At 46.3% G+C, this 22,291-nt stretch overlaps 1 long non-coding RNA gene across 1 annotated transcript in view; it reads right to left on the bottom strand.

Annotated features, from left to right (window-relative positions):
* LOC144327554 (uncharacterized) overlaps positions 1-1,228 on the bottom strand; it is a 98,083-nt gene extending 96,855 nt beyond the window's left edge. Inside the window, exon 1 of the long non-coding RNA XR_013392690.1 lies at positions 917-1,228. This is a non-coding gene — a long non-coding RNA (uncharacterized LOC144327554). The remainder of the gene's footprint in view (positions 1-916) is intronic.
* Positions 1,229-22,291: the final 21,063 nt, after the last annotated feature.

The following is a 22,291-nucleotide window of genomic DNA, read 5'->3' as shown; positions in this document are numbered from 1 at the left end:
TTACGAGTCTACTGCTCTGAACCACTACACCACACTGACTTCAAAGTATTAAACAAGTGCAATTAAACCAAGGGGAAGCCAACAGGATGCCTTTGGGATGTTGCCGGACTCCCATTGGCCTCTGCCAGCATGGGATTATGGGAGTTGTAGTCCACAGCTCCTGGAGGGCACCATGTTGGAACCCCCTGAGTTAAACTCTCTGATCTGAGCTTGTTTTTCTCAGCTAGTCTCTTGTATGTGTGGGTTTGGAACTGAGCCATATATTTACCCAAGCACCACCCTGCTCTTAGATCTTAGACACCAAAATGTCCTCATCACTGATAGCAATTGTCGGCGTTCTTGAATGATCCAGCCTTTGTTGACAGAAATGAAATGTTTCCTATTGACCTCAGTGCCCACTGGACTAAGCCCTCAGTTTGGAAACAAAATGCTGGATCATCCTGCATTCTGCACAACTACAGTTTGTGCGCTAGCTAAGCCTCAGCACTTCCTGTACACAAAGCAAGTCATAAAAACTGCACAGGCAGAGAAAATATAAATTAACTCATAATTAAGCTCAGTTTGAATTACAGAAATGCGAAAGGATGTTGGAACGAAGCCAGGGCCCGGTATACATTCAGGGATTGTGAACCTAACAGATTTGATATATGAATCGAGATATTCTAAGGTGAGGTAGCAGCATGAAATGAGACAGAATGGTCGGGTGCCTTGGATTGGGTGTGGGGGGCTATTTGCTATGGCAGCTTGGAAAATAAGTCTAAAATAGGTTGCTCTTACACAATCCTTGGACTGCAGGGGGGAAGAATTTCCAGTAGCAACCAGGATGGATAATATGTGTTTGGAACATTTGTGGATCAATTCCACAATGTCCTCTGGGAACCCGCATGGAGTTTTAGGTACATATCTAGGAACATACGGGACGCAGGTGGCGCTGTGGGTAAAAGCCTCAGAGCCTAGGGCTTGCCGATCGAAAGGTCGGCAGTTCGAATCCCTGTGGCGGGGTGCGCTCCCGTCGTTCGGTCCCAGCACCTGCCAACCTAGCAGTTCGAAAGCACCCCCGGGTGCAAGTAGATAAATAGGGACCGCTTACCAGCGGGAAGGTAAACGGCGTTTCCGTGTGCGGCTCTGGCTCACCAGAGCAGCGATGTCACGCTGGCCACGTGACCCGGAAGTGTCTCCGGACAGCGCTGGCCCCCGGCCTCTTGAGTGAGATGGGCGCACAACCCTAGAGTCTGGCAAGACTGGCCCGTACGGGCAGGGGTACCTTTACCTTTACTAGGAACATACATATAATGGTGGAATTGCAAGTCATTTTCTATGGTCAGCGGAAGACTTTTTTTCCTAGTGGATATTCTGTTCTACCCAAGAATTCCCCAAAGGTCTAGAAGATCCATGCTAATTCCATTAAATGGATTAATGGCAATTTCAGGCAATTCACTCTCAGCCTTTGGCACTAAAACACAGAATGCAAATATACAAGCTGAGAGGGACTTAAACAAAGAAGAAAACAATCTGAGATGAAATAAAGGGACATATCACTTAAACATCAACACTTTTTCTTTTCTGTACCTTATTTTTCTGTTTTGATCTGCACTGCTGAGGACAAAGGTAGATATCTCAGTAATCTTAAAAGCATCAACGAGAGGAATCTGGATGCTGAATGTTATTGACGGAGGCAAACAGAATGTAGAAGCCTTGCCCTCTGTGCCCTTATCTTCTGGCATGCTTCAAGCCAAGCAAAAAATAAGACTCACAGTCAACTTGGGGGAATACATCTTTGGAGTTCGTGTCAAGAATTTAGGGCAGCATTTCCCAAAATTAAAATTGGAGTCACACTCCGCTCTTAGGTTTAAAAAAAGGAAAGATACCCGTGTGTCAACTTGTTTTTAAACATTGGATTTTACTGATATTTTAAAGGAATATGTTATGTACTGAGTGAATAGGATCCAAAATGCAGCAGTCTGATTGGTCCTAGAACAATAGGATTCAGAATGCAGCAGTCTGATTGGTCCTAGAACAATAGGATTCAGAATGCAGCAGTCTGATTGGTCCTAGAACAATAGGATTCAGAATGCAGCAGTCTGATTGGTCTTAGAACAATGCAGCAGTATTATTGGTCTGCAGGAGTCACCCAATCCGGCTCCAGATGGAAGTGAATCCACAACCTGATTGGCCTACAGGAGAATTCCGGAATTAGCCAATCACGTGCAGCCCACTGTGTAAATAATGTATATAAAGCAGATACTTTGAGGGGACATTCACTCCTCCTCACCACTATGAGCTGAATAAAGAGCATGAAATCACTTTGCGACTCTGAGTATATTTCAGAATATATAAACCGCTTAGAGGGGTTTTTTTTGGTGATTAAGTGGTTTATGCTGTCAACTGCCCTGTGATCCTCGGATGAGGGACGGTATATACTTTTAATTATGTATTTAATTATCCAGTTAAATTAAAGGAAGGATGGAAGCTGGCAACTCTTAAAGAAAAGGATGGCTCAGTTACCCAGTTAATATTAGTTGTTTTCTTTATTTCATAAACTTTATATACCTCTCAACTGTAAAACAACAACACAAAACCTCATTGTGGGGTGGGTGGGTGTACATGTAAATTCCACCTTTCCTCCAGGGAGCTCACCTTTTGTATATTATTCTCCCCTTTCTCTCATTTTATCTTCACAACAAACCTGTGAGGTAGAATAAGGTAGGAGACAGTGACTGGCTCAAGGTCACCCTGTGAACTTCGTGGCCCAGTGGGAATTTGAACCCTTACTTTCCAGGCTGTAGCCCAAAACTTCCCTTTGCTCAGGACTGAGGAATGGAAATGAACTTCCTCAGAGATTGTAATAATACTTCTAGGACCATCACTTCTCCTCTAGATGATCTCCCTGTCTTTATACCAGCAGAGGAGGAGCCTTACATGGGTTTCCTGGGCATAGAGTGATGATGTCATTCAACCTCATGGCTTAATTTTTTTAGGTACCCTTCAGCCCTTCTTATTACCAGAGAAGCACTGACATAGAATGTAATGCCATCTTCAGGCTGGCCAAAGACCTTTTGCTGACTGAGATGAAGGAAAAACAGGCTCCCTTCCCACATTCCGTGTAAAGAAGCTGACTGGATCAAATATTACTTCAGCACTGGCAAAGGAGAGGTATCCTCCACCGTACCTGAGGGCAGCAGTCTACTTTAGGTGACGCACAACAAGTTGTGTGGTACAGCACAATGGGCTGTCCTCCAGCACCTTGTTGTTGCTCCCTGCTCTCCCGTATGTGTTGCCTGAGGAAGCCTCCTCACTCTGTCTAACAGTAGGACTGGCCCTGAAAGTGTTCTTCTCTGTATGAGGACGTACAAAAAAGGAAAAAAAGAAAGCTGAGATTTTCAGAATTTTTGAATGATCTCCCTTTTTCAGTCATTCAGTGTTTCTGCATTATAACTATTACAGTCACAGCTAGCATGTTTTTTTTGTAGCTATGTGAAAGCATCTATTACCACATTAGTTGCTATATATATGCTCCAATTATCCCCATTTGTTCTTGTGGTTTTGAGAATGCTATTATTTCTCTCCCCAGGAAATGCATCACAAAACAAAGTAATAAAAGCAAGTTTTCTTCCATGCAGATTTAACACTATATACACACACACATACACACACATGCTGTCTTGAAACTATATTAACATAAAGACACTTATTTAGATGGGTGGATCACAGGGACATAGATCAGTGCAGTTTCATTTCTCAAGATGGCACAATCAACTGTAAAGCAGGAAAATGCAGATAAACAAAAGGAGCCTTGATCTCTGTGGGACAGATGGATCAACAATTGATATCAAATAGCATCTCCATATGGCAACGGAAACTGCTTATGAATGGAGTGAAGGGAGTGTGATGCAATGAGTTCAAAATGCACTTGTAATGCGCAGCTAGGAAAGGACACCTTAATAGGCTCATGCTTTGCCAACTGCAGGGGTTCAAAATGCTGACGCTTGTCTCTACATATTCCTGTCCAAACACTAAGGCAAGAGTTCTCAAACTTTCTATTAGGGAAAAGCCCCTAGCCACTGCTTTATCAGTTCAAGTATTGCTGCTTTTAGGCCACAACGTATTTATTGATCATTCATCCTGATTGGCTTGCGGTTAGATTGTACCCAGTCTTTACTGAGCATTCGTTCTGGTTTGTTTACAGGGTGGCTATGTCCTGAATGTTTATGTGTCTCCTTTAGTCATTCGTTCGTGCCACACTTTTGATTGCATTTCCATGTCACTTTCCAAACCACAATAAGTTCTATTCTTTTTAACAAGTGGATTGATAGCAAGGGGATGGTATCCACAATGTACAAAATACTGCTCAAAAATCGCACAAACCCCCTCTACATAATAATAAAAAAATGTGACTACAATACAGTGGTACCTCGGGTTACAAACACCTTGGATTACAAACACTTTGGGTTGCAGACTCCGCTAACCTGGAAGTAGGACCTCGGGTTAAGAACTTTGCCCCAGGATGAGAACAGAAAGCGTGCGCTGGTGGCACAGCGGCAGCGGGAGGCCCCATTAGCTAAAGTGGTACCTCAGGTTAAGAACTGTTATGTACTGAAGTTCTCACCCTGGGCCAGCAGGGGGACACTGTAGATAGTTTTCACTCAGGTCCACATCAGTTATTTTAGGCGGGAAAACCTGGGTTGTTGTTGCTACAATGTTGACAGCCAGCTGCCTATAAAAGCAGGCCGGCTGAGCTGTTTGCTGTTCAGTTCTGTTCCAGCTTACAAAATAAAGAGCTGCTTTGGAGAAATCGCTGTGTCGTCTGCCATGTCTTCCCACTATTCAACAAGAACGGTTTCAGGTTAAGAATGGACCTCCAGAACAAATTAAGTTCATAACCAGAGGTACCACTGTATAGGCTACGAAATAAACCCTACCCAATGGACTAGAATGTGGTCTAAACCTCCCTTTAAATCCATCTCAGCCTAAAGAAAATAACTCACTCTGAAACTCACTTACAGATGGTACCTAACACCACAGAAACTGGCGCTGATACACCCAGAAACCTCACCAAAATGCTGGAGAGGCTGCAGCTCTGCAGGTACATATCTCCACATGAGGTGGAAATGCCTCAAAATCCAACCCTTTTGGACAGCAGTCCTAATATGCAAAATAACTACCATACTTTTCCATGTATAAGACTAGGTTTTTTTTTACTTTAAAATAAGTTAAAAATCTGGGGGCATCTTATACACGGATAGTGCATATACCCATTTTCTAAATTTGGGGGGTGTCTTATACATGGGGGCATCTTATACACGCATAAATATGGTAAACAGGTATTAGAAATCACCCCAGAACTGGCCCTACTGAACATTTCCCAAGATAATAATGCCCACTCACACTATAAAGAGCTCATAACCGACCTACTCTCAGCAGCCAGAAGCACCATAGCCAGACACCAGAGAGACCTGTCAGCTGTAAGGGAAAAGGGAAAAGGGAAAGGACCCCTGGATTGATAAGTCTAGTCAAAGGTAACTATGGGGTGCGGTGCTCATCTCACTTTCAAGTTGAGGGAGCCGGCGTTTGTCCTCAGATAGCTTTCCGGGTCATGTGGCCAGAAGGAGTAAACCAATTCTGGTGCAATGGAACACCGTGACAGAAACCAGAGCACACAGAAACACCATTTATGTTCCCGCTGCAGTGGTACCTATTTATCTACTTGCACTGGCGCGCTTTCGAGCTGCTAGGTTGGCAGGAGATGGGACAGAGCAATGGGAGCTCACGCTGTCACAGGGATTTGAACCGCTGACCTTCTGATCAGCAAGCCCAAGAGGCTCAGTGGTTTAGGCCGCCTTGTCAGGAATGAACATGGACCACTGGTACCAAATGGTATGGGGAACAGCCTTACTAGAAAAGCTGACCAATAGACTGATATGTGATATGATAAAGCTCCCCTTTATCATATCACAGCCCAACAAGACAGCAAGAACTCACTGACAGCATGAAAAATCAATATAGCTTTGTTGACCCAACAATTCCCCCCCCCCCCACATGCAAACAAACCTCACCGCAGCCAGTTACAGACAACCAAGCACACCCTGGAGCTCTCCAATCCCTCTCACTACTAAGGAAATGTAATAAGCGAATAAAAAGAGAACCTACCCAGTTGACGCTAACACAAAACCCCACATGTACACTATATAAAAGAATATGTTTCACCACACCACCCCTCCTCTCCCCCTCTCTTCTTCCCCAACCTTATACAGAATAAAGTGGTGCCCCGCAAGACGAACGCCTCGCAAGACGGAAAAGCCGCTAGACGAAAGGGTTTTCCGTTTTGGAGGCGCTTCGCAAAACGAATTTCCCTATGGGCTTCCTTCACAAGACGAAAGCCCATAGGGAAATCTCCGGGACAGCGGGGAAGTGCAGTGCGTCTTCCCCACTGTCCTCGGACCTCCTCCGAAGGCTGGCGGCGGGGCGGGGACACCTCCTCCCGCCGCCCGGCTTCGGAAGGATGCTCCGAAGCCGGGCGGTGGGGCGGGGACACCTCCTCCCGCCGCCCGGCTTCGGAAGGCTGCTCCAAAGCCGGGCGGCGGGGCGGGAACACCTCCTCCCGCCGCCCGGCTTCGGAAGGATGCTCCGTAGCCAGGCGATGGGGCGGGGACACCTCCTCCCGCCGCCCGGTTTCGGAAGGCTGCTCCGAAGCCGGGCGGCGGGGCGGGGACACCGCCTCCCGCCGCCCGGCTTCGGAAGGCTGCTCCGAAGCCGGGCGGCGGGGCGGGGACACCTCCTCCCGCCGCCCGACTTCGGAAGGCTGCTCCGAAGCCTGGCGGGGGGGCGGAGAGACCTTCTCCCCGCGCCAGCCTTCGGATGGCTGTCCTGAAGACTTGGGGTGGGAGAAGGGTTTTCCTTCCCACCGCCAACATTCAGAATGCTGTTCTGAATGTTGGCGGTGGGGAGGAAAAATCCTCCTCCCACGCAAGCCCCGGGAACAGAGGAAAAGCGCTGCGCGCCTTCCCCTCTGTTCCCGTACCTGTCCTGAAGGCTTGCGGTGGGGAGAAAAGCCCTTCTCCCCACCGCCAGCCTGGCAAGCGGTTTCCATAGGAACGCATTAATTGATTTTCAATGCATTCCTATGGGAAACTGTGCTTCGCAAGACGAAAAACTCGCAAGAAGAAAAAACTTGCGGAACGAATTAATTTCGTCTTGCGAGGGACCACTGTACAACACTGAAAAAAGAGACAACGCACATACATTTGGGCCTCTATTAGGATCAAACTAGACTTGGGCTGTGTACGCATTTAAAGCACGCACCCCACCCCACCCCAAGAATTCTGTGAACCTTAATTTGCCCCTCACAGAATATTGTCAGCACTCATAACAAACTACAGTTCCAGGATTCTTCCAGGGAAGTGAATATTGTGCTGGTGTAAAGTTACACCAGATCCAGTCTTCATTCAGGAGTGGGGACTACGCTTGTTGAAACAGCCTAAGCCTGAACAGAGAGAAAACACGCCTTTAAAATAGCATTTGAGTCATACCACCCTATCTGCTAGCTAAATTTACGGTACACCGGGTTATCAGGTCATGTGATCGAGTTGAATGAGTTTAGTATCCGGCCTAAGCTTCCCCCTCTCTGCACCTGCCTCTACCTTGCTCCCATAATACCCCTCTGTCAATGCTTATGCAGGTTTAAGATCCACCAAGCTCTGCCCAGCCAGCTGGGACATGGCTGAGCCGGAATAGGGGAGATATGCTGGCTCAGACGGAGATCCACTGGATCCTACCCCATTCATCCCTCCTCCCCTTGCTATAGGGTTGTTCCCTAAAGCTGGGAAACGTTGCCTCTTAAATAGTGTCATCTACATAGCCGAAGCTGGTCAGAAAAAATATCGCCTGCTAAGGAAGGCTTCTAGATAGATTTGATCCAAAGGAAACAGACTATATCTTGGGCACATGGACTCTAGACATGCCTATTCTTACACTGGGAAGGCAAAGGCAGCACTTATCAAGGACAAAAGGGAAAGAAAGCAGAGGCTAGCCAAGAGACGCAAGACTAAGGGTAATGCTTAGTAAATTGGCCAGCAGCCCAGACCTTAGGTACTCCTTCAAATAGGCTGATGTGCAGAGATTGATTAAAGGGTAAATGAGGACACCGGGCAAAAATCCACCAAGCACTGCAGCCGGTCAACCTTCATTCACTTAGGAAAACTGATATCAAATTGTGTAACAGAGCCTGATGAAACATAAACCTAAAAAACAGGGCGGTAGTCTGTGTTGGTCTCTCCTCTCTCGAGCATCAATGAAATCTATGCTGGACAATAAGCAGCCATGCTTGGTGAATTATTACTGCACCTAAAAGCGTCAGACCGTATATTTTAAAATGGCGGCTCCCCCCCCCCCCGGCAATGCCTCGTTTCTAGAATTTTTGTGCCTCCAGCAATCCCGCTGAGATCCCAGGAGGCAGTCTCCAGAATGGACAGGTGCTTTCTTTAGCTCATGGGAAAATTCCACCGCAAGTCTTGTTCACAAATGGTCGAGAGTTAAAGGTGAGCAGTGAGGTGGCCCAATTTGCTGGCGCTATTGAGCTGTTCAGGTCACTGAAACAAAACAAACAAAACAATCACCTCAGGGCAGTTGTGGCTGGTGCTCTATGAGACTGGTAGGGAGGAAGCAGGGCTGGCCCACCCACGAGGCAAGGTGAGGCAATTGCCTCAGGTGGCAAGATCCCTTGCTGCTGCTGTGGTGCATTCCTCGGAGGTCAGATCTGCCTCCTCAGCAGCCACCCAAATCCCACTTCTACAGCAGCCTCTTAGAGACTAGGAGGTGCTGCTGGTCTCCTCTCACCCTTGTTCCCAGTATAGATAATTATTTCTCCCTTGTTCCCGATGTAGATCTTCACTCGCCCCTGCTTCCCTGTGAAGGAGGAGCACCCATTTGTGGTTCTCCTCATGGGCCAAAATGTTTTGGGCCACCACCAACAGTAGGTGGTGTCAAAGTCAGGAAGAGCCAACTGATTCTAGTTTTGTCCTCCACCTCCAGGACAACTGTTATGTACTGAGTTGAATAGGATCCAAAATGCAGCAGTCTGATTGGTCCTAGAAAAATAGGATTCAGAATGCAGCAGTCTGATTGGTCCTAGAACAATGCAGCAGTATGATTGGTCTGCAGGAGCCACCCAATCCGACTCCAGATGGAAGTGAATCCACAACCTGATTGACCTACAGGAGAATTCCGGAATTAGCCAATCACGTGCAGCCCATTGTGTAAATAATGTATATAAAGCAGATACTTTGAGGGGACTTCCATTCCCTCCTCACCACTATGAGCTGAATAAAGAGCATGAAATCCACTCTCGACTCTGAGTATATTTCAACAACATTGGAGGAGGGGGAATTAGGAAGGTTGTGGGTGGCGGGTATCTGGCTGGCTGAGACTAGACTGAGGATGGTGAAGCAATGACCCACTCATTTTAATGGACCAGTCTCTCAGCTACTTCTTCCTCATCCCTCCACCCTTACCTCAGGTTCCTCTCAATCCACTGTCTCTTTGCAGCTGCCTAGCTGCTGGGTTCTCTTGTCTCCCAGCCTCGCAAAGTCCTGATACCTCTTTCTATTCCTGTCCTGTCTCTCAAAACTTCTCCCTAGGACCTCTGTCGGGTTTTAATCGCAGCCAGAATGATAGCTTTCCCTGCAGAGACTCTTGATAGCTCTATTTCCCAAGTTTATCCTATCATACCAGCTTATCAACATCAAACGCTTCGTCATATCAAGCACAATACATACAGATTGGATGGGAGCGGACTTATTCTAACAAACAAACAAAACTTGAGATGTGCTTTAGCTTGTTACAGGCTTCTAGGAAGCAAAGTAGAGGTTTTTGATATTGATTTGCTGATTTGTTTGTTTGTGAAATGGATATCCCAGCTTTCCACCAAAAGATGCCCATAGCAGCTAAAAATGGTAAAAACTGGGCACAGAATAAAATAATAATAATAAAGAATAAAAAGCAGCTAACACATTTTTAAAAATCAATAAAATAATAATAAACATTCCTATTATGATAACTGTTAACAAACATTTTTTAGGTTATAGCTATTTATATTTATAGGGACGCGGGTGGCGCTGTGGGTAAAATCTCAGCACCTAGGACTTGCCGATCATCAGGTTGGCGGTTCGAATCCCCGCGGCGGGGTGCGCTCCCGTCTTTCGGTCCCAGCGCCTGCCAACCTAGCAGTTCGAAAGCACCCCCGGGGGCAAGTAGATAAATAGGGACCGCTTACTAGCGGGAAGGTAAACGGCGTTTCCGTGTGCTGCGCTGGCTCGCCAGATGCAGCTTGTCACGCTGGCCACGTGACCCGGAAGTGTCTTCGGACAGCGCTGGCCCCCGGCCTCTTAAGTGAGATGGGCGCACAACCCTAGACTCGGACACGACTGGCCCGTACGGGCAGGGGTACCTTTACCTTTACCTATTTATATTTATCTCTCCAAATTAACAGCACAATCCTATACATGTCTACAGGGAAGTAAGCTCCTGGGGAAGTCTATTGAGAGGACGCTGTGGTTTGCAAGGAGTCGGTAGTGCTAATAGTTCAAACCCTTAGGCTGCATCACACTTTGAGTGGCTAGAATATCACTTGCACATTTTCCTTCTCACTAAGCCAATTGGCAAGAGCTTCCTTGTCTTTATACTGCTTTTATTTTTATTTAAATAAGCCCACCGGAGGATGTGTAGACCTAATGTTTCTCTGCACAGGCTCATTGTATCGTCTTGGGTACTCCGGAACCCTTTCGATCCAAGGGGTAGCCAGCTTAGTCAGTTTACAACTGAAACGAAGCAATAGACAAGTTGCACTTCAAACATGGGCAAATGCCTTATTGAACAAGCATGAACAAGCAAGAACCATGCATCTGATGAAGTGGACTTTAGCCAAAAAAAAAAAAGGGGGGGGGAGCTTAAGCATAATAAATTTGTTTGTCCTTAAGGTGCTGGTAGTGTTCCTTTTGTTGTTGTGCTCACATTGCATTGTGGTCCATTTTACAGGGTTGTTGAGAGAGTGAAAAGACCATAAAACACTTTGGCAAATTCAAAATACTATTACAAAAAGCAGGGTGGTGCAGAGGAAGGTTCAGATGACAACTCAGCGAGCAGCACCTATGGGAGCACGGATTGCACTCAGCCTGCACATCCCATCACAACCGCTTTGGCCACGCCTCCATGATCTCTTTGGTTGCCAAGCAACCCCATCAGGTTGAATGTCCATCAGCCAGCAGTGTGCAAGTTCAGTGGGACTTACTTCTGGGTAGATGTACACAGGACTGAAGCCTAAGATTATCAGCTAGGGTGCAATCTTAGGACTGTAGTGCTGCACACTCTTTCAGGAGAGTATAGGTGCAGCCCTACACAGATCTACTCAGAAGTAAGTCCCACTGCCTTGAGTGGTGCTCACTCTCAGGGAATGCAGTCTTGGGGTCACACTAAACTCATCGCAACTTACTTCTGAGAAAACATGCTTAGGATCCAGTTGCAATATGAACGACTGGGAGAAAAGTCCAATGAGCTCACTGGGATGTAACATTTAAGTAAACCTGTTTAAGATCAGGCTGAATAAAGGTGTAACATAATGACACAGTGGGTTAATTTTTTAAAAAGGGGGAAGACAATTACTGCGCTATTGAAAGGCAGAATAGAACAGTACACAGCGTAGCCCATATTATTCCAGCTGAAGGCGAAAGGAGGCAAATGAAAATGCTTCGAAATGTTTATTTGCCTCTCTAGCTCTAATTTTTAATGAGTAATGCCCTCTCTTTGTAATTTGATAGTTCTGGCAGACAGCACTATGGCAACCAGGCCGGGGGGGGGGGGGAATGGGTGGAGGAGAGGGGTTGCTTAGCAACGCAGAAGCTTTAGCCAGGCAAATGCTGGCTTAAAGCGCAGCCTCCGCCTTCTCTTCCCCCTGCCCCCCCCCCGTTTTAATCTGTCACTTTCCAACATCTGAAAACGTTGATGTGTTTTATTTTTTAAAATGACTTTAAAAAAAGATCACTGGTCTTTTGGAAAAGGATGGAGAAAAGGAAACAGAGAAGAGCGCTAGGTAAATTTGCATGGCTTTTTAGGTGGCTTTTCCTGCATATGTACCTTCAGAATCAAGAGCAATAACTAAAATTATTTTATTTTTTAACAAACTGATGGAAACTGAGATGTCGCTGTGCAATACTTCTATCTGTGATGCCTTATATACACTTTTGGCAGCCCTCCAGATGCTGTTAGATCTATCAATGGCCAGAGATGAGAGAGAGAGTGCTGGTCCGGCAATATCTAGTTGCCCGCAGGATTCCTATCCCTGGTCTAAGGTTTGGGCTGCGATGAAAACAGTGCTGTGACCCTGCAGCCGAAGATTATGCAATGTACACAATTAATACGTTTACCAAATGGCCTTTGCCATAAGCTTCTGGTAACACCAGTCCCCTGGGAGGTGCTTGCATTTAATCTCCCCCCACCAACAGATCGTTAGAGCTTTTAAAACAGCTCTGTGATGAGTATCTGCTGGAAACCTACAGACACAAAGACTCCTGGGTGCTGGATAAGATTACTCTGTCCTACCTTTTCGAACACAGTCATGTGTGCATCGCATCTGCAGTGTGATCCCACCCAAGGGAGCCTGTGCAGATCAGGGCCCCAAGGAAGGAGCTTTATCAAGAGAGGGGCAAGGGAAGGACAACCCTGTTGCTTCTGCTCAATCTCTCCATGATGTTTGACCACGGCATCCTCCTGGAGCCCTCTGGGAGCTGGGAAAACTAGGCCAAAGTGCTCCTGCTTAAGGGAGTGTTTCCAGAGAGTAGCATTAGATGACTGCCTTTCAGCTCCTTGGCTATGGGGCGTCGCAGGACACCGTATTGTCCCCAGTGTTGCTTCAGATCTGCACTGAACTGCTGGGAATGGATTGGAGCATTGGAGGCTCAATGTCATCAGTGCATTGAGTACACGCAGCTCCGTTTCTCTGTAACAGTTGAGATATCTAGGTGTACAGTATTCAAGTCAATCAGAGAGGCACTTTCTGATTCCTGTTTCAGAGGTCCAATGAGGACGTGCCTATCCCCATTATTGGTTTAGCCCAGTGCTTTTTTTCTTTAAAAAAAAATCTTTAGGGGTATTCTTATTTTCCTATTCATATTTAAATACTGCCCCTCAATGAGCCCAAACTTAGATTCACAAAAAGTTTAGGGGTATGTGTACCCCAGCACACCCCCAGAAAAAAAATCACTCGTTTTGCCTCTGGCAGGCCCTGTTACATGGAGGTATTTTAAAATTATTTTTAAAATGTGCTTGTTAAGTATTTGCATATTTTGCTCACCACTTGGATATTTTTTTGAGCAAGTGGCCTGTGGGTTCCCAATAATTGTATTCATACGTGTGACTATGTCCGTGTTTCTTTCTAGGTTGTGTGAAATACTGGGCCAGAAAGTGTTTTGCTCATCACAAAAACGAACAGGCCAGACACCACAGAAATTATTTGTAGGATCAGGGAATGTTAGGACTAGGGAGAAGTCCAAACCTTTGTCTTTAGGGCACAAAATCTTTCAGAAATGGTGCCATAAACTCCATAAAGCTGGCTATTAAATTCTGCACGTCTGCCTCCTAAAACAAGAGTTTCCCCTCACCTTATGATATAGCTGGACTGGACTTGGAAATTCATATTAGTATTCATTCATTCATTCATTCATTCATTCATTCATTCATTCCAGTATCTGTTGGTTCGCCTACACAGAGAAAACATTTAAAATATATAAATAAGTACTCTAATTACAGGTAAAACAATTTCAGAACAAAAAATAACAGTATTTTAAAACAATATATAAAATCCATCTTTTTATATGTTTTTCATTAAAGGCAGATTAAAATACGGATGTATTTGAAACTGATAAATATGGGGTCATATGTATTTTCCTTAGAGAGGTCCACAAATATGAAGCCAAAAAGCTCAACTGGTTTTATAGATGTTGATGGATGGCCTGTGAGCAGGGTCTCTAAGACAGATCTTAAGGTCTGAAGCAAGTTCATATAGGTTTCAGTGGTCTGAAACCTGGTCTGAAACTGTTTAGAACATTAAAGGCCACCATCAACACCGCAGACAAGTAGTCAATACAACTGGCACAATACAGGTGTTATATAATCCAATGCCCAGCCACCCCACCATGCATGGCTGTGTTCTGTACCAGCTGAAGTTTCCAAAACCATCTTTCAAGGCAGTCCCACTTACAGCACATTACAACAGTCTGGTCTGGTTGTACCGGTAGTTAGGGCATGTGTAACTAAGGCAACTAATGTAGGGGACGCGGGTGGCGCTGTGGGTAAAAGCCTCAGCGCCTAGGGCTTGCCGATCGAAAGGTCGGCGGTTCGAATCCCCGCGGTGGGGTGCGCTCCTGTTGTTCGGTCCCAGCGCCTGCCAACCTAGCAGTTCGAAAGCACCCCCGGGTGCAAGTAGATAAATAGGGACCGCTTACTAGCGGGAAGGTAAACGGCGTTTCCGTGTGCGGCTCTGGCTCGCCAGAGCAGCGATGTCACGCTGGCCACGTGACCCGGAAGTGTCTCCGGACAGCGCTGGCCCCCGGCCTCTTGAGTGAGATGGGCGCACAACCCTAGAGTCTGTCAAGACTGGCCCATACGGGCAGGGGTACCTTTACCTTTACCTTAACTAAGGCAATGCACACTTTCTCTAGATAGGGTCACATCTGGCAAGCAAGTCTAAGCTGGTGAAAGGTGCTCATAACCACTGATAAATCCATGCATAGATAGCATCTGTGAGGACTTCCAAGCAGCAGACTTGGGAGCATGCAACCCCATTCTGAAATGACTGCAAAGTTCTGGCCTGATCAGCAGCTTTGCCAACACTGTCATATCTGGAATAAAAATCTTGCAAGCCAGGAATCACCAGCAGCCAATGAAAAGCTGCAGGCGGATCCAGGAATATTACATGTGTGAGAGAAAACATCACCAAATGTACTGAAGCAGCAGAGAAGCTGCAACAAATGCTGGAGAGCAGTACAGGAAGACCCTTCTTTTGAAATAATGAAAACATCTGGTTCCTAAGTGTATGCCCATTTTGTGGAAGGGTATGTCTTCTGCGGGTGGCGCTGTGGGTAAAACCTCAGCGCCTAGGACTTGCCGATCGCATGGTCAGTGGTTCGAATCCCCGCGGCGGGGTGCGCTCCCGCTGCTCGGTCCCAGAGCCTGCCAACCTAGCAGTTCGAAAGCACCCCCGGGTGCAAGTAGATAAATAGGGACCGCTTACTAGCGGGAAGGTAAACGGCGTTTCCGTGTGTGCTGCGCTGGCTCGCCAGAGCAGCTTTGTCACACTGGCCACGTGACCCAGAAGTGTCTGCAGACAGCGCTGGCTCCCGGCCTCTAGAGTGAGATGAGCGCACAACCCCAGAGTCTGTCAAGACTGGCCCATACGGGCAGGGGTACCTTTACCTTTACCTTATGTCTTCCAGGACTGTTGTTGCAGGGATAGTGAGACAGCAGCAGCTGGAAGACAACAGGGAGGAGAAGAAATAATAAAATCCATGGTAATCACAAAGCCAAACATAGCCTTCCTTGTCACAGCAGGCTCTTATTTAGACAACCTCATGCCACAATCACATCCCAGAATAATATTTTTGAAGTGACATAGGAGCAGTGGTGTAGCAGGGGTTGCCCATGCCAAGGCTGCACAGAGGGGTAGCTTGGAGAATGCGGCAGCTAGACTGGTGACTGGGAGCAGCCGCCGAGACCATATAACACTGGTCCTGAAAGATCTTCATTGGCTCCCAGTACGTTTCCAAGCACAAGTCAAAGTGTTGGTGCTGACCTTTAAAGCCCTAAATGGCCTCAGTCCTGTATACCTGAAGGAGCATCTCCACCCCCATCGTCCAGCACCGAGGGCCTTCCAGCAGTTACCTCGCTATGAGAAGTGAGGTTACAGGGAACCAGGCAGAGGGCCTTCTCGGTAGTGGCGCCTGCCCTGTGGAACGCCCTCCCACCATATGTCAAGGAAATAAGCAACTATTTTACTTTTAAAAGACAACTGAAGTTTTTTATGTCTGATGCTATAGTGTTTTTAATATTTGGTTGGAAGCCACCCAGAGTGGCTGGGGAAACCCAGCCAGATGGGCGGGGTATAAATATTATTATTATTATTATTATTATTATTATTATTAGGAGATAAAAATTCAGTACTGTCAGAGCTGGCTCCAGGTCCCAGCTCACAGAGGACCAACGCTAGCCGGCAGTAATGTACAAAAGTCTTTATTGAAGTACAGTTTCCATTTCCAAACCGGAGCGCCCCAGCTCTACGTCTTAGAGGCTAGACCGGCGAAGCTCCATCTGAGTCTCCGCCCCCTGTACACCAGTTTAAGACTCTAACCTTACTCCACCTCTTCCGTCTCTCCTTTCTCCTCTGGGTCCTTCTACCCCCTGGGGTCCCTTCCGTCCTGGACTCTTCTGACGCTGACGCTGACCCCCCTGAGTCTCCTCCCTCCTTTCGGCGGGCTTTAGGACCTGGCTCCCTATCCGGGCTGCCCACTGCGCCTCCCTCTTGTACATTTGAACTTGGCGCGCGCGCCCAGTCTCCGACCTTCCTTTTGACCGTTTCCTCGCTCTCCGATGGAGGTGTGGCCAATCCTGACTCATGTCCTCCCGCTGGCGGTGCGCCGCCTGATCCCGATGCCTGGGACTCCTCCCCCCTACTGCGCTCTGGTGGAGAAGCTGGTCCTGATTTCCAACTGCTGCTCTCTGAGTCCCCTCTTGCCCCTTCTTCCTGGGGTGTCCCCCTAGGCACCCCCTTTGCTCTGACCATGGGAGCCCCTTTCTGTGAATCCTCCGAGTCGCTGGAGAGACTCAGAGACCTCGGACGGCTGTCATCGCTGACATTTCCTTCAGATTCCTCCCCCTCGGTCTCTATTTCCTCCCTCTCCTGTGCCTCTGCTCCTGAGCCCCTGACAAGTACGCATGTGCATTCACCTGCCTAATGGCATCTGCATCACCCAGGAGACCATAGCCGCAGAGATAAGAAACGTAGAGTCGTTCTGTTGTCTTGAGATGTCACTTCCTGGTTTGCATGAAGAAGCCGTTTTCAACGGAGCTCAGCAATGGAAGTGTATTGAGGCAGCACCGGGTGTTGAAATTTTGTGCCCCTAACAATTTTGCGCCTGGGGCAACCACCTCTGTGGCCTGCTCATGCTATGCCACTGCATAGGAGCTCTGTTCCTCCTGCATAGGGAGTGAGGATGTGCCTGCTGGTCTCAAGCCTGACCGCCAAGTCACAATCCACAACCTCAGTTTTAATCCAGCATTAATAACTGAACAGGGCCAAGACTCTTTCTGCTGTCGGTGTAAAAGGTATGCATTAGAAAGATGACAAGCAAAATATCTGTGAATTGTTAGTCATCTGGGACAGAAATGACAAGATTTTCCTTTTCCAGCATTCTGTGATAGCTCCAGCTCAGATTATTTGTCTGCAGTAATGAGGAATGCAGAGAACAGCACCTCTTGCTGCTCTCAAGGCAAGAAGAAGAAACGAGCAGCCATCAGTGAGCGAATGATGCCACCTGCTGATTTTTTCATTTGGTGGCCAGTATAATGAGACCACGCAATCTTGCTCCTCTACAACCAAGAATTAAATAGTACGAAATGGTCCAGTCCACTTTACAGGATTTCAGTAGGTCTGTCCTGAGCATGACTAGCATTGGATAAAACTCACTGAGTTTCATGTTGAAAGAAAGCCAGGACCAATGTAGGTAATAAGGAAATAGCCGCAAAGTCATGGGCTCATATAGGGAAGATCTCATCCACATAGGCATTGGTTGGCCTCTGTGAGAACAAGATGCACTTGCGGTTTGACCTGACCATATGCAAGTTGCAACCATGACACTTGTATCAGAATGAAACATCAGAATTGTCCTTATATGCTTCCAGGAAACATTGCTAAGCCCTCTTTTCACTATATTTGCTAAATGTAAATTACAGTAATGGATAGATTGCATTGTGCCAAGTGTTGTCAGCTGTCTTCATTTTTAATAAACAACCAAGAAAAGGCAATAAAAATGTGTTATCAATCTGATCTTTTTAAATAATGATTTTTATTAATTTTGCAGTTATAATCCAATCATAGCCTCATTATAAAAATGACAATTTAAAATACAATGACTAATACAGTGGTACCTCGAGTTACAAACGCTTTGGGTTACAAACGCTTCAGGTTACAAACTCCGCTAACCCGGAAGTAGTACCTCAGGTTGAGAACGGAAATCTGGCAGCAGCGGGAGGCCCCATTAGCGAAAGAGCGCCTCAGGTTAAAAATGGTTTCGGGTTAAGAACGGACCTCCGGAACGAATTAAGTTTGTAACCCGAGGTAACACTGAATCAATCATTCAAATACCAAATTATATAATGTAGATAAGGTGGCCCCCTCACATGCTAGAATTGATGATTTTCTTTATTTCTGCGTTCCAAAATCTGATTGATTTTAATTACATTCCAGTCATCATCATAATCCCTTATACAAAAGCTGCAATATTTATAACTTCTAATCCTGTTGACACATTAAATGATTTACAAGCCTACAAGAGAAAAACCATATATCAATCTGATTTTTAAAATGCTACCTTTAACTATTTCACACCCTCCAAGTGCCCCTATTTTCCAGGGACAGTCCAAGATTTACAGAAGCTGTCCCAGTTTCTGATTTGATCAAGCTTTTCCTTAAGATGTCCCTATTTTCCTCTGAGAAATGTTGAAGGGTATGGTAGGACGTCCCTATTTTCGTCAAAGAAATGTTGAAGGCTATGGCGTTATCTGACCCTGAAGCCATCTGAAGGCAGCCCAGTATAAGGAAGTTTTTTTTAAAAAAAAAGTTTAATGTTTTATTGTGTGTTTTTTTATATGTTTGAAGTCGCCCAGAGTGGCTGGGGCAACCCAGTCAGATGGGTGGGATATAAATAGTAAAATTATTATTATGAAATAGGACAGGCATCCCCAAACTCGGCCCTCTAGCTGTTTGGGGACTACAACTCCCATCATCCCTAGTTAACAGGACCAGTGGTCAGGGATGATGAGGACTGTGCAGTGGTGCCTCGCAAGACGAAATAAATCCGTTCCGCAAGTCTCTTCGTCTTGCGGTTTTTTCGTCTTGCGAAGCACGGCTATTAGCGGCTTAGCGGCTATTAACGGCTTAGCTGCTATTAACGGCTTAGCGGCTTTAAGAAAAAGGAAACAAACTCGCAAGAACTCGCAAGACCATAGGGAAATTCGTCTTGCGGAACGACTCAAAAAACGGAAAACCCTTTCGTCTTGTTTTTCGTCTTGCGAGGCATTCATCTTGCGGGGCACCACTGTAGTCCCAAAACAGCTGGAGGGACGAGTTTGGGGGTGCCTGAAATAGGACACCCCTATTTTCATCAGAGGGACGCGTGTGGCGCTGTCGGTTAAACCACAGAGCCTAGGACTTGCCGATCAGAAGGTCGACAGTTTGAATCCCCGCGACGGGGTGAGCTCCTGTTGCTCGGTCCCAGCTCCTGTCAACCTAGCAGTACGAAAGCACGTCAAAGTGCAAGTAGATAAACAGGTACCACTCCGGCGGGAAGGTAAACGGCGTTTCCATGCGCTGCTCTGGTTCGCCAGAAGCGGCTTAGTCATGCTGGCCACATGACCCGGAAGCTGTACGCCCGCTCCCTCAGTCAATAAAGCGAGATGTGCGCCGCAACCCCAGAGTCGGTCACGACTGGACCTAATGGTCAGGGGTCCCTTTACCTTTATTTTCATCGGAGAAATGTTGGGGGGTATGCTGTGTGCATATTTAAACATCTGTATCCGCATAAAATGGACACACTTGGGAATGTTCCAAGGCACTAGATAAATAACCACATATGTTTTGTAAAGGGAAACAGACCATCAAACTAATACAGGGGGGGGGGGGTTTGTTTGGGGAATTTCTTTGCTTTTTTAATTAGCAGCAAAGTGTAAAGGGGAATGACTATCAACAGCAAGAGGGCACCCTTATCTATGGGACTGAGCAACCTTGAAAGGGTCACTTCCCTCTCCCTTCCGGTTTGAAAAAGGCCTCTCTCTTTCTGCTGCAAGGGCTCCCATTAAGGAGCTTTTTACTGGCCATTTTGTTATTGCTTCAACTTGGGCTTTATGCAAAGGCAGCCTGCTGGGCACTGTAAGCGTGACAGAAAAGAGGCGCACTGCTGTGCAGGAAGCTCTCCCTGTAAATAATGTTCCAATTAATAAGATAATTATACAGCCAGGGAAGACTTTATTGATGGTCTCCGCAAGTGAAGTGCTATTCTTAACCCGCTTGTGAAGGTTGCATTAACCTTCTCTCCTTGTCTTCAGAAGAGAGGGTTGGGAAATACATTACAGGCTGAAAGGAGGCTTCATGTGGAGCGAGGAAACAAACGTTCCCTGCAAATGTGAGGGGCAAGGAATGTCTTTCATTGGACCCACTTGCTGCCAGGAACTGGGGGGGGGGGGGGGGACAGCTTTTAAATGCACATACTTTACTGGACTAGATTGCAATGACTGGCGCAAGCAAGCTATCTTTCAATACAAACAAAAAGGTAGGCAGTGCAGTTTTAGGCTAAACAGCAAGCGGCTGCCTTTGCATCATAGAATATTGAGTTCTGTCATTTTAAGATCAGCCACACAGGGCTGGTAAATGGTATACTCCCTCAAGCCGAAGGGAACTGAAGGTGGTAGACAGGACCGGTTTGCCTAGGCCTGTGGTTCCCAATGTGGGGCACATGCCCCACAGGGGGGCAATTTGATTTTTAAGGGGGGGGGATTTGAGAAAATTTTATTTTGAATTTGTTAAGTACCTTTATTTTATTTTATTGTATAGTAATTAAAATAGCAAAGTATTACAGAAAAAGCTTCCATTAAAATTACCATATTTTTCCATGTATAAGACTAGGTTTCCCCCCGAAAAAATAATGTCAAAAATTAGGGGGCGTCTTATACACGGATAGTGCCAAGGGTGGGCTGGCGATTGGTTGTTGCCCCAACATGGGGGAGTCTTATAGATGGGAAAAGACGGTATTTTATATTTATGCATTTCAGTTCTCTATTATATGTTCTGAAACTTTATTTGCTATTTATCATATCACTTCATATTATTATTATTATTATTATTATTATTATTATTATTATTATTGACAATTTCTTAGTGAGTTCTTCCTCAGTACTTCAACTGTCCTTTTGTTCTTTTATTTTTCTCTTTCATGGATGCCATGTTCTTTGGAAGCTTGTTTAGACCATATTAATTGCCTTTTAGGCTTCCTCTACGTGAACAGGAATTCACTTTTTGAATAATAAGAATTATATGTCACGGGGGGCGGGCATCAGGATTTTAGAGATGCTTAAGTGAGGCATGGCCAAAAAAAGGTGGGGAAGCACTGGACTAGGCTCTTAAATAAAGAATTAAGACCTAAACCTCGCAGTCTAAAAACGTTTAATTGGAATTTGTATGTGTAAGGGAAGAAGAAGAAGAAGAAGAAGAAGAAGAAGAAGAAGAAGAAGAAGAAGAAGAAGAATCCCACCTACCTGCTTGTGTTGCCCCAGCCACTCTGGGCAGCTTCCAACGAAAGATTAAAAATACATTAAAACATCAGTCATTAAAAACGTCCGTAAACAGGGCTGCCTTCAGATGTCTTCTAAATGTCAATATTGTTGTTTATTTCCTTGACATTATTTCCTTGACACTATTTCCTGACAGTAAGAGCTGTTCGACAGTGGAATTTGCTGCCAAGGAGTGTGGTGGAGTCTCCTTCTTTGGAGGTCTTTAAGCAGAGGCTTGACAACCATATGTCAGGAGTGCTCTGATGGTGTTTCCTGCTTGGCAGGGGGTTGGACTCGATGGCCCTTGTGGTCTATTCCAACTCTAGGATTCTATGACATCTGATAGGAGGGCATTTCACATGGTGAGCGCCACCACCAAGAAGGCCCTCTGCCAGGTTCCATGCAATCTCACTTCTTGCAGTGAGGGAACCACCAGAATTTCTTCAGAGCTGGACCTCAGGGTCCCGGCAAATGATGGGGGTGGAGATGCTCCTTCAGGTATCCTGGGCCGAGGCCGTTTAGAGCAAGGGTCAGCAACCTTTTTCAGCCGTGGGCCAGTCCACCGTCCCTCAGACCATGTGGTGGGCCAAACTATATATTGGGGGGGGGGGGTGAACGAATTCCTATGCCCCACAAATAACCCAGAGATGCATTTTAAATAAACAGACATATTCTACTCATGTAAAAACATGCTGATTCCCAGACCGCC

Source organism: Podarcis muralis, chromosome 4 (genome assembly GCF_964188315.1).
Source record: "Podarcis muralis chromosome 4, rPodMur119.hap1.1, whole genome shotgun sequence".
Lineage (NCBI taxonomy): Eukaryota > Metazoa > Chordata > Lepidosauria > Squamata > Lacertidae > Podarcis > Podarcis muralis.
The sequence above is the reverse complement of the archived record's forward strand: the minus strand, read 5'-3'. Positions and strand labels throughout refer to the sequence as shown.